At 45.3% G+C, this 16,773-nt stretch overlaps 1 protein-coding gene across 4 annotated transcripts in view; it reads right to left on the bottom strand.

The window, feature by feature from the left end:
* The window catches only part of CPQ (carboxypeptidase Q), a 418,318-nt gene that overhangs the window by 119,555 nt on the left and 281,990 nt on the right, over positions 1-16,773 (bottom strand). The window lies entirely within an intron of this gene.

Below are 16,773 nucleotides of genomic sequence, written 5' to 3'. Positions count from 1 at the left end.
AGGAGTAGCCTAATGGTTAGTGCAGTAGCCTGAGAACCAGGGAAACTGGGTTTGATCCCACCACAGCCCCCATGACCCTGGGCAAGTCACCTAATCCTCCATTGCCCCAGGTACAAAATAAGTACCTGTAGGCTTTGATTGTAATCACAGAAAGGTGGTATATGAAATCCCATTCACCTTGATGCTGAAAGTCATAGGTAAGAAATAATTTTAGACTGCTCAAGGCAGCCTCTAGAGGGGTAGCCCTGTGGCTGGCGGTACCTAATAAATGAAACAAATTATTGAGGCATGAGCATTCAAGGACAAGTATTCATTCTGTTAGCTGCATCTTGTCCTCAAAAATGCATGTCTGTACTTGACATCCCATGATATAGTGGTTTACAGGCTTCCAAACATAGCTAAAAAGATAACTTAGCTCCAGACCCAGCCTTACTTTGTTCTGGATTAAGAACTGATTTTTTTTGTGCACCATGATACTTATTACAGCAAAAGTAAACAGAAGGTACACAAAATCAGGAGTACACCAGAAGTGAGCAGCTATGCTAATCTTATCTGAATGAGCAAGTAAATACATGCTAATAGGCTAAATATGGAACCATTTCTGATGCAACAAGCTGTGCAATAGATTAGTGCTTGTTTTGATGTTCCGATTAGTACTGAAACTTCACTTCACTTTTAGAGGTGAAGTAAAGATTTAAGTTCCCATTAATTTCAATGGAAGTGTCACGATTGTGGTCGTGACCCCTCTCAGACTTACCCTATTTTTCTGGGGGTCAGTATCTGAGCTGGCTTTTGTCTGTCCTTCCTGAGTTAGCTCTGTCTCTGTATGCTGGCTGCTCCCAGCATGGTTCTAATTGCTTCACTATACTGCACCAGTGTGTGCTGCCTGAGTTAGCTCTGCCTCTGTCTCTGTGTGCTGGCTGCTTCCGGCGTGGCTCTAATTACTCCACTACACTGCATCTGTGTGTGTTGAGCCTTTCTGTGCTTCAGTATGCTTTCTGTTCTGCCTGAGTCCTGTAGCTGTGACATTATCAGTCAGGCCCTTGATAAGGAAGTGGTGTTCTTCCATTCAGGGCCTTTGCAAACACCAAAGGTCCACCTCTGCCTTGTCTTGCTTCATAGGTATTGTTCCAGGTTTGTATTCCTTGTTTGTTTGTAGCTGAAATTCTATTCTGTTGATTCCCTTTCCTTCCTGTCTGTGTAACCCTGAACCCCTTGTGCAGTTAGCACTTCAGCCCTGTTTTTGTCTAGGTGCCTGTGGGCACTTCTGAATCCTGGCTGCTGTTGGTTTCCTTTCCCTCCTGTCTTAGAACCTTGAACCCCTTGTGCAGTTAGCTCTCCTACCTTGCTTTTTATCTGGGTGCCTATGGGCACTGCTATATCCTGGTTCCCTGGTTCCTTGGGCATCTGCCCCACCCTGGTTAGTCAAGCTTGTCTTAAAGTCCTTCTCCCTGTACAGTATCTGTATTTCCTCTGTTGGGGCTGGTTGGCTTCAGCTTCAGTACCCCTCCTGCTTGTGTCTGCCCTGCTTGCTTTCAGTTTCCTTCCAGTCCGGTCTGTTTGGAAATCCTGTATCCTGATTCCTATCCTGAACCCTGTTGTGGTCTGGCTTGTTTAGTGTCCCTCCTAGTGTGAGTTCTCGGGTGTTCCTGCCTGCTAGTTCCAGTACCAGTTTTCCTCCAAGCCCTGTTGACTGCCTGCACCCGGGGGCTCAACCCCAAAGGAAAGGTGGCTAAGTGTAGGTGAAGCCTAGGTCCAGTCCGGTGTGTTCCAGTCCGGTGTGTTCCAGTCTGGTACGTTCCAGTCCAGTGTGTTCCAGTCCAGTGCGTACCAGTCCAGTGCGTACCAGTCCGTGTGTTCCGGCTCGCTTGCCCGCGTCTTCAGTCCTTGCTTTTGCCGGTGTGCTAGCCCAGTGTTGGTTGGTGAGTTTTGCCTGCTGCTGCCGCTCCCCGTCAGCAGCTCAAGGGCTCACGATTGCTCCAGAGTCCGTGCCTGCGTGCTTTGAACCTGAGAACCTGACAGGAAGTCAATGGGAAATTAAAAGATGAGCACTGAATCTCCCACAGGGACCCTTGGATCATACAGGTGTCAGTGAGGTGTGTAGAGAGAGAAAAGATCTTCAAGTGTCAAGAAATGCAGTCTGAGACCAAGAAAATGTGGCAGAAGACTATTGAAATATTCCCATTGTTATGGGTGCCACAGGCCTGATCAAAAAAGAATTTCCAAGAGCAGCTGGATAAGTTGCCTATACACCTAACATCTTACAAACTCCAGAAGGAAGCTCTCTTTGGCACTTTGGTGGACTTTGGTCCTGGGGAACTGGGTTCGATTCCCACTGCAGGCACAGGCATCTCCTTGTGACTCTGGGCAAGTCACTTAACCCTCCATTGCCTCAGGTACAAATAAGTACCTGTATATAATATGTAAGCTGCATTGAACCTGCTATGAGTGGGAAAGCGTGGGGTACAAATGTAACAACAACAACAACAAAAAAAAAAACCAATGCAAGTACTATGTATGGTGAGTGGGGGGGGGGGGGGGGGGGGGGGCAGGCCCCCAGGTCCTCCTTGTGGCTTTGCTACTGGGTCCAGCATCTCTCCCTCTCATCCCCCCCTAGTCCAGTCTCTCTTTTCTCTCCACTTCCCCCTAAGTCCAGAATTTCTCCCTCTCTCTCTCTCTCTCTTTTTCCATTTCTTTTGGTCCGAGTCTCTCTCTCTCTCTCTTCCCCCATCCACAGGCTCAGCATCTTCCTCATCCTTCTCCCTCCACCCCCCCCTAGCATCTCTCTGAAGCCCCTAACCACCTCATGCAGATCTGGAACCTCTCCCTTCCTGTTCTCCCCCCATGAGCCAGGTGTCTCTTTCTAGGCCCATGTTCCCCCCTTCAGTCCTCCAACCCAGCACTGGTAGTGGCAGCAATGACAACAGCTAGCCTTTGGCTGACCAACTTGCCAGGGATTTTTTCTTCTGGGTCCCACTTCCACTGATATAACATCCTGTGGGTGGGATCTGGCAGAGGAAAGACCCTGGTGGAGCCTAAGACTAGCTGTTGTTATTGCTGCTGCTTTTAGCACCGGGTTGGAGGTCTGGCAGGGGGCTAGAGAACGATAAAGGACCTGTAGTGGAGGGGGCAGAGGAAGAGGGAGAGAGTCTGAATGCTGGGGGGGAGGGGGGGAGGGAAGGACAGGTGAAAGAGAAAAATGCTGGACAGCCATTGATATAAAGGGCACTGTGACAACAGGCATCCCTTACCATTGGACAGCCCTGGACTTTTTCACCAGTGGTAGCTATCCCCCTGTATGTCAATAACTGTTAGCTGCTACCAGTTTTAACTGCTAATATATTGCTAAAATTATAGTAGTACACAATTATACTACCAATAACTGCCCTAATAACAGCTTTCACTCTGTCTAGAAAGTTTCAATAAATTGCCTTAGATCTTAAGACACTTCTCTATTCTGGTTAAAAACCCTTGATTTAAACTCTGACTAGGTCAGCAGTTATGAGGAGACTCACCTACTGGTTGCTGCTTCTCAGGAAGGGTTTTGTAAGGTATGAGGCCACTAGCTCTGTCTAATCCTTTCTTTCTCTGGGGCAGCAACTATTTACTTGCAGATTTCTTTGCAGCAGGGGTGTAGTCAGACACCCAATTTTGGGCAGGCCTCAGTCCAAAGTGGGTGGGGTGATAACCCCTACTCCTGCCGCCCCCACCACAGCATCTCTCCCTCCCTCCCTCAAGCGATCAACTCCACTCCTCCAACCCCCCCAGTACCTTTAAGTCATTTAGGTCTTTGCTAACATCAAGCAGCAACTCATTCCCCTTGCTCGTACTGGCTCTGAGCCTTCCCTCTGACACAACTTCCTGGTCCCGCAAATTACTGTAATTTTAGCGCTGTGTTAGCGTTAACACTGTTAGCAGATACAGATAGCTACCATTGAGTGAGTCTGGTCGTGACCCCCCCCCCCCCCCCCCCCCCCCCCAGATCTTCTGGAGGAAGAGATGCCGGAGTCTTCAGCTGGCGGGGCATGGGAATCCCCACCAGGCACATCACTGCTGTGCTGCTGCTGGGTGGGCCTGAGTCCACAGTGGGTGGGCCTGTGCCCACCTGTGGTTATACCACTGTTCTGCAGAAAGTACCTGTTCCACTATTGGTATTTCTAGAAACAGTTTATTTTCCTTATTGCCCCAGTTTCGACTTCAAGGCTATTAGAGGCAGCTTAAACATTCCTTAGTTTCTCACTCATTTTCTTTTTAGTGTTTTAAATCCACCTCTCACAGTTCTACCTGCAGGTCAAACAGTGCTTGGGGAATCAGGGACCTATAAGTTGGATGCCCCCTCACAGAATAAAGGGAAAGGGAAATGGGATGATATACTGCCTTTCTGTGGTATTTTGCAACTACATTCAAAGCAGTTTACATATATACAGGTACTTATTTTGTACCTACTACTACTACTACTTAACATTTATAAAGCGCTACCAGGGTTACGCAGCGCTGTACAATTTAATACAGATGACAGTCCCTGCTCGAAGGAGCTTACAATCTAAAGGACAAAAAAGTGCAGTCAATCAAATTGGGGCAGTCTAGATTTCCTGAATAGATGAATAATGGTTAGGTGCCGAAAGCGACATTGAAGAGGTGGGCTTTGAGCAAGGATTTGAAGATGGGCAGGGAGGGGGCTTGGTATATGGGCTCAGGGAGTTTATTCCAAGCATAGGGTGAGGCGAGGCAGAAAGGGCGGAGCCTGGAGTTGGCGGTGGTGGAGAAGGGTACTGAGAGGAGGGATTTGTCCTGTGAGCGGAGGTTACGGGTAGGAGCATAAGGGGAGATGAGGGTAGAGAGGTAATGAGGGGCTGCAGATTGAGTGCATTTGTAGGTTAATAAGAGAAGCTTGAATTGTATGTGGTACCTGATCGGAAGCCAGTGAAGTGACTTGAGGAGAGGAGTGATATGAGCATATCAGTCTAGGCGGAAGATAAGACGTGCAGCAGAGTTCTGAACGGATTGAAGAGGGGATAGATGGTTAAGTGGGAGGCCAGTGAGGAGTAGGTTGCAGTAGTCAAGGCGAGAGGTAATGAGAGAGTGGATGAGAGTACGGGTGGTGTGCTCAGAGAGGAAAGGGTGAATTATAGAGAGGAGGCGGAGGAGTATGGATGGGAGGGCAGGGCTCAGGAAGAGAGAGGAATTACTGATACTAACAGTAGCTCGGACAATATTGTCCCCACTATTACAACTACTTTTGAGGATAATATTACCTTGTCTGAATTGCGAACCACCCCTCCTCCTTATCCTCTGGTGTCTAATAGTGACGTTCCTTATCCCACGAATACTACCTTAACCACTCCAGGTATCAGAGTCCCAGCCACACGCCCGCCCAGATAGCACCCCCATTAACTGTTATTATCCCCCATATGAGTCAAACTGACCCCCTACATAGTTTGCCCGGATATTGGGATCCTGCGCCCGACGATTGTAGTTATTGGGACCCCAATTACAGATATCATTTGTTGTGTGAGCCCTTATTACACGCCCCAGGTCCTGAACCCGCCAGAATCGTACAGCATCTTGCCTCAATACTTCACAACGCAGTGACAGTAAAAGTAGCTCGAAGTATTCTCCCATTTATTAGACCTCAGACAGGTGAAGAAGTTATCTTTTGGATTGTCACTTACAAGCTCTATTGTACGGATTGGTTGCCGTGGCTTTTCATTAGAAAAATTGGGAACAGACCTCTTGAGAAGTATTGTATTTCACCAGACGGCAGAGGTTCATTTGCTGCCGTACGTTTACACCCGTGACATATTAATATATGTCCCATAGCAGACTGAACAACCAGCCCTCACCGCCACAAACCGTTCCCTCTCTCGAATCCCCACCGCTGTCACCTTTTAATTTAGGTGATCACGTAATCCCTGAACCCCCAACTTACCTTTTAGACCCTCGAGAGTTAGGCCATCCCCATTGGGACCCAGCTCCAGAAGACGATCCCACTTGGGATCCTCTTACCCGGTACCAGATACTGTGTGAACCCTTACTTGAGAGTTGGACACTGGGCCCCAGTCGAATGGTTACACATACTCTGGCATTGTTTGGAGGAAGTTTAGGTTTACAAGTAGAACAAACTGAAGTGCTCTTAGTAAGACCAGAAAGTGGTGAAGTTGTGGATTTTTGGTTAATCACATACGCCGTACTTGGCACCGACTGGATACCGTTTCTATTCATTAGAGAAGTTGGATGGGGATCTTTGGAGGTATTTAGCCTTTTTGAAGTACCCAATCCCACCGAAAAAGGAGCTATTAGAATTTTTCCCCCTTACTCAAGTAATTCCTAATGATATATCAAGCCTTGGTATATTTCGGAATAGTGATTGTTGTGATAGCAGCTCTTGCTAAGACCCTAGGGATAATTTTGTTACTCACCTTAATCATTAGCTGTCACTTGCCCTTCGTACAGTCCTGATACAGTGTTTAATCATGAAAACTACCAACATGATGTGCCTGGCCCTCCTCTTGGGTGTGCTCACTATGCCCATCGTACAAGGAGCACAGGACTTAGAAAATTTTCTGCAGAAATTTACAACCACCTACAAAATAACATTACCCACTACTGAACAGACGACCACAATAACCCTTGACGTGTGTGCCTACACTATGTGTGGTGAGCATCCGGTGCAGCAATATCTGTCAGCTTCTGAGATATACCTGTGTCCCTTTTCCAACTGCGGAAGTTGGGCACAAGTATGGTGGTACACAGGTTCATGGGTTCCCTATTCAGGTAGCGAAATTCCTGATCTTAAAAAGAGTATTTCCATTATGAAAATACGAGTGTCTAACCTTTGTCTGATGACCAAATGTAATCAAGTGGCTATCACTTTCAGAGGAGTAACTGCTGTCACGTACAGAACTTATTCCTTAGGAATTGATACCACAGGCAGAGATCCAATTGGAAAATTTCAGATTATTCCCCCTCCCCAACCAGACAAGAACCCCTTGATGCCAACAAAGATCCCTGAAGTAGAGATACCTTATCAGATTGTACCAATTAATAATTCCAAAGATTTAATGGCATTAGAAACAGGATTTGGGGATACTAATCTGTGGCTCGAATGGGCCCATTATACTACAAAGAGTTTGAATGTTTCTAATTGTTATTTTTGTGCCCATGCAAGAGCAGAACCAACAGTAGTCCCCTTTCCTTTAGATCTTTACAACGATCCAGATGGTTTTTGGTGTATGTTAGAGCTACTACAGGTAACAACTGAAATTAATCAGTCTTGTCAACATCTTGACAAACACCACCCCTACTTGCCCCCTCGGATGAGGGTACCTCCTGCATTCAGGATTCCAGATCCTGGCACCAGATATCATACATGTCTGGAACGATATGGAGTGAAATATTCACGGTTTTTGGGAAATTTGACCAATTGCAATAGTTCCCTAGCAAAAGGAGCTCTGAGGGGTCTGAACCTTACAGACTTCGCACAAGCTAGAGCAGATGTATGGTGGTATTGTGGAACCCACACCATCCACCATACACTTCACAGAAGTTGGACAGGCAGATGTGCCTTGGTCAAGTTGGTAATCCCAATTATTATAGCATCCTTAATTCCTCCTCATAGTAGCTCTTCCTCACGAGTGAAGAGACATGCAATGCCTGGATCCTTTGATGATCGGGTATATATAGATGCAATTGGAGTTCCAAGAGGGGTCCCTGATGAGTTCAAAGCCAGAAACCAGATTGCTGCAGGGTTCAAATCTGCCTTCTTTTGGTGGGCTACGATTAACAAGAACTTAGACTGGATCAACTATATATATTACAACCAGCAGAGATTTGTAAATTATACTAGAGATGCGGTTCAAGGAATTGCAGCACAGTTAGACGCCACTAGCAGGATGAAGTTAGAAAATCGATTAGTGCTTGATCAGATTCTGGCGGCAGATGGCGGAGTGTGCCACAAAATAGGTACACAGTGTTGCACCTTTATCCCCAACAAAACTGCTCCAGATGGGTCAATTACCAGAGCTTTGAAAGGCCTTACCTCACTATCGCAGGAATTGGCAGAGAACTCTGGTGTTGACACATCTTGGACTGGTTGGATGGATAAAGCTTTTGGTAAATGGAAGACATTTATCATTTCTGCAGCTACCACCATAATCATAGTGGTTGCAATTTTTGTATTAGTAGGATGCTGCATAATCCCTTGTGCTAGAGGCTTAGTAGAACGCTTAATTGAAACCGCAATAACAAAAAAAGACAACAGCAGGACAATATGCCCTGTACGAAAATCTCCTTCCTAACACCACAGGAGATAACACATTGGACTATCTCCCTATGAGATGGACCAATCGCTATGCAAATGCTAGAGACACTGTAGAAATGTCTGCAACTGTATAATCAGGTAGTAGCACACAGGGATACAATATAATAACGTAAAGCTTTATGAAACGATGTGATCAATAATCAATATAACTATGTAATCTATGCAAATGTATACTCAGGATATAATCAGTATATAACCAAAGAATGAATGATTGTTAGCAATATATACACACATAGGTAAGAATAAGATAGAACCTGCATATTAATAGGTTGAAAAATATTGTTGTTGTAATTATGGTATGTTACTTAACTGCAGATATGGGTAAGTCCCAAGAAGGATCGAAATAACAGAAGTAGTGCCTGCGTGGTAATCTAAATTCAAATAAGTTGGACTATACAGGTTTTCAATTAGACTCTCCAAATGCAATAAACCTATAGAATACCTTCTGGAATGGATGGTACCATGGTATGTTAACCCTGGTATCACCCTATGAGATAGGGTGAAGAGGGGAATGTTAATATGTGTTCTAGCTTGAGACCTATCTACTGGAATAGTGGTGGGCCAAGCTACATAGCTTTAAACAGCTGATAAGTACTGACTAGGCCTGAAAATCAGATGATGGCCTTATAGCAGAGAGCCTGCAAGAGCAGGACTGCTTGGTGAGTCTTAATGAAACCTGGTGCAACTTCCAAATTGAGTGTAACACCTACGATGAAGAAATTAAAGACAGAAATGATAGAAGTTTGGTTCATAACATGGAGTCTGTCTTTAGAAGATGGCACCCAGATCACAAGATGATATGAGAAAGATTTGCCCATGTTTGGATATTAGTATCCAAGGAGTTGTTTACAAAAAGGGAAATTGCACAATAAGTTGCAATACTAAAACGGAAAAGGAGAGGTGGGCACCTGACCGGCAGTTGAGTATGATTCAGAGGTTATGCAAGATTAGAAAAAAGTCCCTTTTCATAGACTTGTATTAGGACCAGATACTATATAAGAGATGGACAGCAGATAGATCGTTGGAGTGTTTCCCCAACGTTTCGTAAGGTGCGGAGCTCTGGCCGGTTGGACCCACAATCTGTCTGCTGAATGTACCTGACTAATACCTGATTTGGTAAGAATAAAAAGACTATTTCTTGAACTGAACTGTCTTTGTCTTCACTTCAATCCATTTTCTACCTTTCATCTGTCTTACAATATAACACACACATAAGTAAGATTTCTAACTGTAACGGCGTTATAGATATTTTATAGATTTAATGCGGGCACATAACTGGCCAAAGATTAACTTAGATCCAAAGAGACAGAGAGCTGTGGTCATGGGAATTAGGCTTGAACTGCGCCTTCTGATGCCTCCCCAACAGCGATACCCATGGGAAGGGGTCTCACAGGAATTCAGGGAGGCGGTCCACAAGATCATAGAAGAACAAACCCTCTGTACACCTCCGTGTGGAAGGATCCCACGAGGGTCTATAGAGGGGTAGATTAAATAACAATAGGGATGAATGGAGGGGGCAGGGGACAGAGGAGCATGGGAGGGCAGGGCTCAGGGAGAGAGGGGAATTGCTGGATAGGGATGAATGGAGGGGGCAGGGGACAGAGGAGCATGGATGGACATGGATGGGAGGGCAGGGCTCAGGGAGAGAGGGGAATTGCTGGATAGGAATGAATGGAGGGGGCAGGGGACAGATGGGCATGGATGGATATGGATGGGAGGGCAGGGAGAGAGGAGAAATTGCTGGACATAGAGGGGAGGGAAGAGAGATGAAGGAGATGAAATGAGGGAAAAGGAAGAGAGGAGAAAAACTGCACATGGATGGAGAAAATAGGCAGAAACTGGATCCACTGGACAGTCAAGTCTGCGGAGGACCCAGCTTTTACAAATCAAGGTAAGGTATACACAAAAAGTAGCACATATGAGCAGGGCCGGTCTTAGCAAGTGCGGGGCCCTATGCAGACCAATTTGGTGGGGCCCCATCCTAGCCCTGCCCCACCATAGCCCCGCCCCACCCTAGCTCCACCCCATTGATAAGATTATTCCATTTTTATAACATTTTTTAGTTATGAAATTTCAAATAAAGACAAATTAAGCTAAACTTGTACAAAAAAACTGATTGAAATAATAAGCACAATGCTATCATGAAACCTCCCCTCCCCAGAAATTATTCAGTTCAAGTCCACTACAATTAGTAGTTCCAATTCTCATAACAAAGGAGAATAAAGGAAAAATATTAAGAAAAGTTTCAGTACTTTCAAATTCCCCTATTACTCTGTAACCCATATATGCAATAAAATAAAAATGAAATGAAAAGATATACAATAAAATAAAGTGATGTGTGAAATATAATGTACAATATAAAAACATATAGACCACCAAGGTATTAAAATTGTTTTAAAATATATACCACAGCTCTCTGACTCAAGAAGACTCCGACTGTCTGTCATCCATAATTGTCTGACAACACACAGAAAAAAAAATAAGTAAAAATAAAATAGTCACAATTAATACCTTATATACCAATATACCAGCCATACGGAAAATGCAGACCGTCAACAATATGAAGCTAGCAAGGGATCATAATATCACAATTCTCATGTAGAGCCACAAAACACCCTTTTAGAGGTAGTGTGTCATGATTTAGGCTCTACACCCTTTCTGATGTTTGGTGCCACCTTAGTAAGGCCAACACACAATCTCTCCAATGCAAAACACTATACACAAACTTGTGCAAAAACACACTCATAACCTTAACAAACCATAAACAGCACTAATTCCAAGGACAGGACGAGCTTCAACCTTATGTGTGGTGTGGAAAGGCAACTGTAATTACACCGGGCTCTAAAACACCAGTGCACAACCTAGTGAAAAAAACAAACAAAAAGGGCTGCAAACTATACGCTAGCAGAATACTGCACCTTCCTTGATCGCACCTGAAAAACACATGAAGGCAAAATACTGAACTGGAAAGTTACCTCAAGAAGTCAGACTCAGCATGCAGCAATACTACAAAAATTGAAACTTACAAGAAAAATATCACAGATGCACATTTCCAAAAATTGACACATTCCAATTAATTAATCCTGAATAAAATAGTTTTTTTCTACCTTTGTTGTCTGGTGACTTTGCTTTTCTGATCATGCTGGCTCAGTATCTGATTGTGCTGCTATCTGTCCTCTTAACTCCATTTCCAGGGCTTCCTTTCCATTTATTTCTTTACTTTCCGCCTTTCTTCTTCATTTCTTGCCCTACATCCGTAAGTAAAAGCTGGGTCCTCCGCAGACTTGACTGTCCAGTGGATCCAGCTTCTGCCTATTTTCTATATCCATGTGCACTTTTTCTCCTCTCTTCCTTTTCTCTCACCTCATCTCCTTACTCACTCTTCCCTCACCTACTACTACTACTACTTAACATTTCTAGAGCGCTACTAGGGTTACGCAGCGCTGTACAAATTAATAACTCCATCCATGTCCAGCATTTCTTCTCTCTCCTCCATCCACCCATGTCCAGCGACCCTCCTGTCTCCCCTGCCATCTATGTCCAGCAACCCCCCTGTCCCCTCTGCCCTCCCCTGCCATCCACCTATGTCCAGAAACCCCCTCCCCTCCATCCACCCATGTCCAGCATCTCTCCTGTCCTCCCTTCCCTCCCATCCACCTATGTCCAGAAACCCCCCCTCCCCTCCATCCACCCATGTCCAGCGACCCTCCTGTCCTCCCTGCCCTCCCCTGCCATCCACCTATGTCCAGAAACCCCCTCCCCTCCATCCACCCATGTCCAGCGACCCTCCTGTCCTCCCTGCCCTCCCCTGCCATCCACCTATGTCCAGAAACCCCCCTCCCCTGCCATCCATCCATGTCCAGCGACCCTCCTGTGCCCCCCTGCCCTCCCCTGCCATCCACCTATGTCCAGAAACCCCCTTCCCCTGCCATCCACCCATGTCCAGCGACCCTCCTGTGCCCCCTGCCCTCCACCTATGTCCAGAAACCCCCCTCCCCTGCCATCCATCCATGTCCAGGAACCCTCCTGTGCCCCTTGCCCTCTCCTGCCATCCACCTATGTCTAGAAACCCCCCTCCCCTGCCATCCACCTATGTCCAGAAACCCCCCCGTCCCCCCTGCCCTCCACCCATTTCCAGCGACGCGACTCTCCTCGTTCCCCTGCTCCCCTCCCTCCAGCCACCTGAGCCCCCCTCCCATCTAAGCCCCCCTTCCCCGATCCGCCAAACGACCCTCTTCTGCCACCCGACCCGCCGGCACCTCACCTGACCCAGCATTTTTAAAAAATCTACAAGCGGCGGTGCCTCGCGTCTGAGTAAAAGAAGAAAAATCGCTTCGTCCATTGGCCGGCCTCCCTCATGTCCCGCCCTCTGATGTAACTTCCGCAAGGGTGGGACATGAGGGAAGGCCGGCCAATGGACAAAGCGAGTTTTCTTCTTTTACTCAGACGCGAGGCACCGCCGCTTGTAGATTTTTAAAAAATGCTGGGTCAGGTGAGGTGCCGGCAGGTCGGGTGGCAGAAGAGGGTCGTTTGGTGGGTCGGGCAAGGGGGGCTCAGACAGGGGGGGGCTCAGACGGCTGGAGGGAGGGGGAGCAGGGGAACGAGGACTGGAGAGTCGTGTCGCTGGACATGGAGGGCAGATGAGCAGTGGCGGTGGTCGGAGAGGCGAGGCGGAGTTGAGGCACGCCACGCGGGGCCCTATGCGGCCGCCTCGGTCGCCTCTGCCTAAGACCAGCCCGGCATATGAGTTTATCTTGTTGGGCAGATTGGATGGATCGTGCAGGTCTTTTTCTGCCATCATCTACTATGTTACTTATGGATATAGGGCAAGAAATGAAGAAGAAAGGAGGAAAGTAAAGAAATAAATGGAAAGGAAGCCCTGGAAACGGAGTTAAGAGGACAGATAGCAGCAGCAGAATCAGATACTCGGCCAGCATGATCAGAAAAACAAAGTCACCAAAGGTAGAAAAAATCATTTTATTTTCATTTTAGTGTTTGAAATATGTCCAATTTGAGAACTTACATCTGCTGTCTTGTTTTGCACTGGGTATACTGGAGCTGTAACAGCTTACAGAAATTATTTATAATGAAAAAAATCACGTTATTTTGTCCTCCTATACCAGCATAATATTTTCAATGATGTCTGTTTATATGCGCCATAACTGGTATAAGGGGTGAGGTTAATGTGGGTGTGGCTATCCTAGGGGTGGAGCCATATGTGGTGACCCCACCCATAATGAGTACCAGCACCTTTTTTTCTACAAAAAAAGCACTGCATTTAGGGCCCTGTTAGTAAGCTACGTTGCAGGCGCGCTAACCTTTTAGCGTGCACTAAAAATTAGCACACACTGATGTACACATCCATTATATTCCTATGGGTGTTGCTACTGTTAGCGCACACTAAAATATTTTTGCGCCTACAGCACAGCTTAGTAAATAAAGCCCTTAGCGAGTTGTACGCGTAAATTCTAATCAGTGCCAAGTACATTCTCTGGCAACGAATTTCAGAGTTTAATTACAAGCTGAGTGAAGAAATATTTTCTGCAATTCGTTTTAAATTTACTGCTTTGTAGCTTCATTGTGTGCCCCCTAGTCCTAGTATTTTCGGAAAGAGTAAACAAGCGATTCATGTCTACCCGTTCCACTCCACTCATTAATTTATAGACCTCTATCATATCTCCCCTCAGCTGTCTTTTCTCCAAGCTGAAGAGCCCTAGCCGTTTTACATTCTACTCATATGGAGTCGTCCTATCCCCTTTATCATTTTCATCGCCCTTCACTATACCTTTTCTAATTCCACTATATCTTTTTTGAGATGTGGTGACCAGAATTGAACACAATATACGAGGTGCGGTCGTACCATGGAGCAATATAAAGGCATTACAACGTCCTCATTTTTGTTTTCCATTCCTTTCCTAATAATACCTAACATTCTATTTGCTTTCTTAGCCGCCACTGCCAAACACTAAGAAGAGGGATTCAATGTATCATCAATGATGAAACTTAGATCCCTTTCCTGATCGATGACTCCTAACGTGGAACCTTGCAGTATTTAGCTATAATTCGGATTCCTCTTTCCCACATGCATCACTTTGCACTTGCTGGTATATTAAACATTATCTGCCATTTAGACCCCCAGTCTCCCAGTCTTGTAAGGTCCTCTTGTAATTTTTCACAATCCTCTTGCGATTTAACAACTTTGAATAACTTTCTGTCATCAGCAAATGTAATTACCTCACTAGTTACTCCCATCTCTAGATCATTTATAAATATGTTAAAAAGCAGCAGTCCCAGCACAGACCCCTGGGGAACCCCACTATCTACCATTCTCCATTGAGAATACTGACCATTTAACCCTACTCTGTTTTGTATCTTTCAACCAGATTTCAATCCACAATAGAACACAACCTCCTATCCCATGACTCTCCAATTTCCTCTGGAGAATTGCATGACTTACTTTGTCAAACGCCTTTTGAAAATCCAGATACACAATATCGACTGGCTCACCTTTATGCACATGTTTGTTCACCCTTCAAAGAAATGTAATAGATTGGTGAGGCAAGATTTCCCTTCACTAAATCCATGTTGGCTTTGTCTCATTAATCCCATGCTTTTGAATAAGCTCTGTAATTTTGTTCTTTATAATAGTCTCTACCATTTTGCAATTATGCTTGCAGTTTTAATGTACAAGCAATTCTGGATTACTTGTGTCCGAACTTGACTTTAAACAAATTATTGTGAATGATACGGGCTGTAATCAAAACCTGCTGCAAATTCTTTAATAAACCAAATAAAATGTCAAACACAGGACTGAACTATAAAAACACAGTCAACTAAATTGCAGCGATTTGATCTATACTCTCTACCTGCCGATTATAAAAGCCACTTTTCCACCAAGCTCTCTATCATTATATCTTCCCACTCATCTAAAAGCCTTTCAGTTGTTTTAGTTTGTTAAAAAAAAAAAAAAAATCATGTGTAAAATTCAGCTGAATTGGCTATTGTGGGATTACATGGCATATAGAGGGGCATAATTGAACGAAAACGCCTATCTCCATGGGCGTTTATCTCCAAGAACGGGTCCGTGAAGGGGCGGACCGAACCGTATTTTGGGAAAAAATAGACGCCCATGTTTTATTCAACAATGTGTGAGCTGGGCGTTTTTGTTTTTCAGCGATAATGGAAAATGAAAGCGCCCAGCTCAAAAACGAATAAATCCAAGGCATTTGTTCGTGGGAGGGGCAGGATTCGTAGTGCACTGGTCCCCCTCACATGCCAGGACATCAACCGGGCACCCTAGGGGGCACTTTTACAAAACCAAACAAAAAGGTAAAAGAGCTCCCAGGTGCATAGCACCCTTCCCTTGTGTGTTGAGCCCCCCAAATCCCCTCAAAACCCACTGCCCACAAGTCTACACCATTACTATAGCCCTAAGGGGTGAAGGGGGGCACCTACATGTGGGTACAGTGGGTTTGGGGGGGTTGGACGACTAATAAGCATTAAGCAGCACAATTGTAACAGGTAGGGGGGATGGGCCTGGGTCCACCTGCCTGAAGTCCACTGCACCCCCTAACAACTGCTCCAGTGACCTGCATACTGCTGTCAGGGAGCTGGGTATGACATTTGAGGGTGAAAATAAAAAAATTGAGAAACTTCATTTTTTGTGGTGGGAGGGGGTTAGTGACCACTGGGGGAGTCAGGGGAGGTCATCCCCGATTCCCTCCAGTGGTCATCTGGTCATTTAGGGCACTTTTTGGGGCCTTATTCGTGAAAAAACAGGGTCCAGGAAAAGTGTCCTAAATTCTAGCTAAAAACGCATACTTTGTTCCCATTATCGGTGAAATGCGCCATCTCTGTTCGGCAGATAACCACGCCCCAGTTTCCGCCTTCGCCACACCTCTGACACGCCCCCATCAACTTTGTCTGCATCCGCGACGGATTGCAGTTGAAAACGTCCAAAAATCGGCTTTCGATTATACCGCTTTATTCGGTTTTGTGAGATAAACGTCCATCTCCCGATTTAGGTCGGAACTTGGGCGTTTTTCTCATTCGATTATAAGCAGGATAGTATTTTTTTTTATTGCTTTCAATACAGAAGGAAACATTGTTCTGAATGTAAACTTTTATCGCTCCAATATGTAAAATGACTTATACAGGTGTTGGTAGCACTAACAGCATAAGTGATTAAATTAAAACATCTGGGGCACTTTACAGAAACTTTGACTATATAAGTTGCTATATAGAAGCTATCTCTGAGTTATGGCCCTGTGGTTCAGGGTATTAGCCTAGTAATATGGGAAGAGACTTTGGTTCCTGTAGTTTCGGAAATATGTAACTTAAGCACAACACTGCATACCAAATTGCCTAGGTTATCCCAGAATAAGAAAGTAGATGGAGCTACATTTTTAAAATTATGTTTAATAAAGAGATTTATCTACATTCTCCTACTGGAC

Source organism: Microcaecilia unicolor, chromosome 1 (genome assembly GCF_901765095.1).
Source record: "Microcaecilia unicolor chromosome 1, aMicUni1.1, whole genome shotgun sequence".
NCBI classification, from domain to species: Eukaryota; Metazoa; Chordata; class Amphibia; order Gymnophiona; family Siphonopidae; genus Microcaecilia; species Microcaecilia unicolor.
The sequence above is the reverse complement of the archived record's forward strand: the minus strand, read 5'-3'. Positions and strand labels throughout refer to the sequence as shown.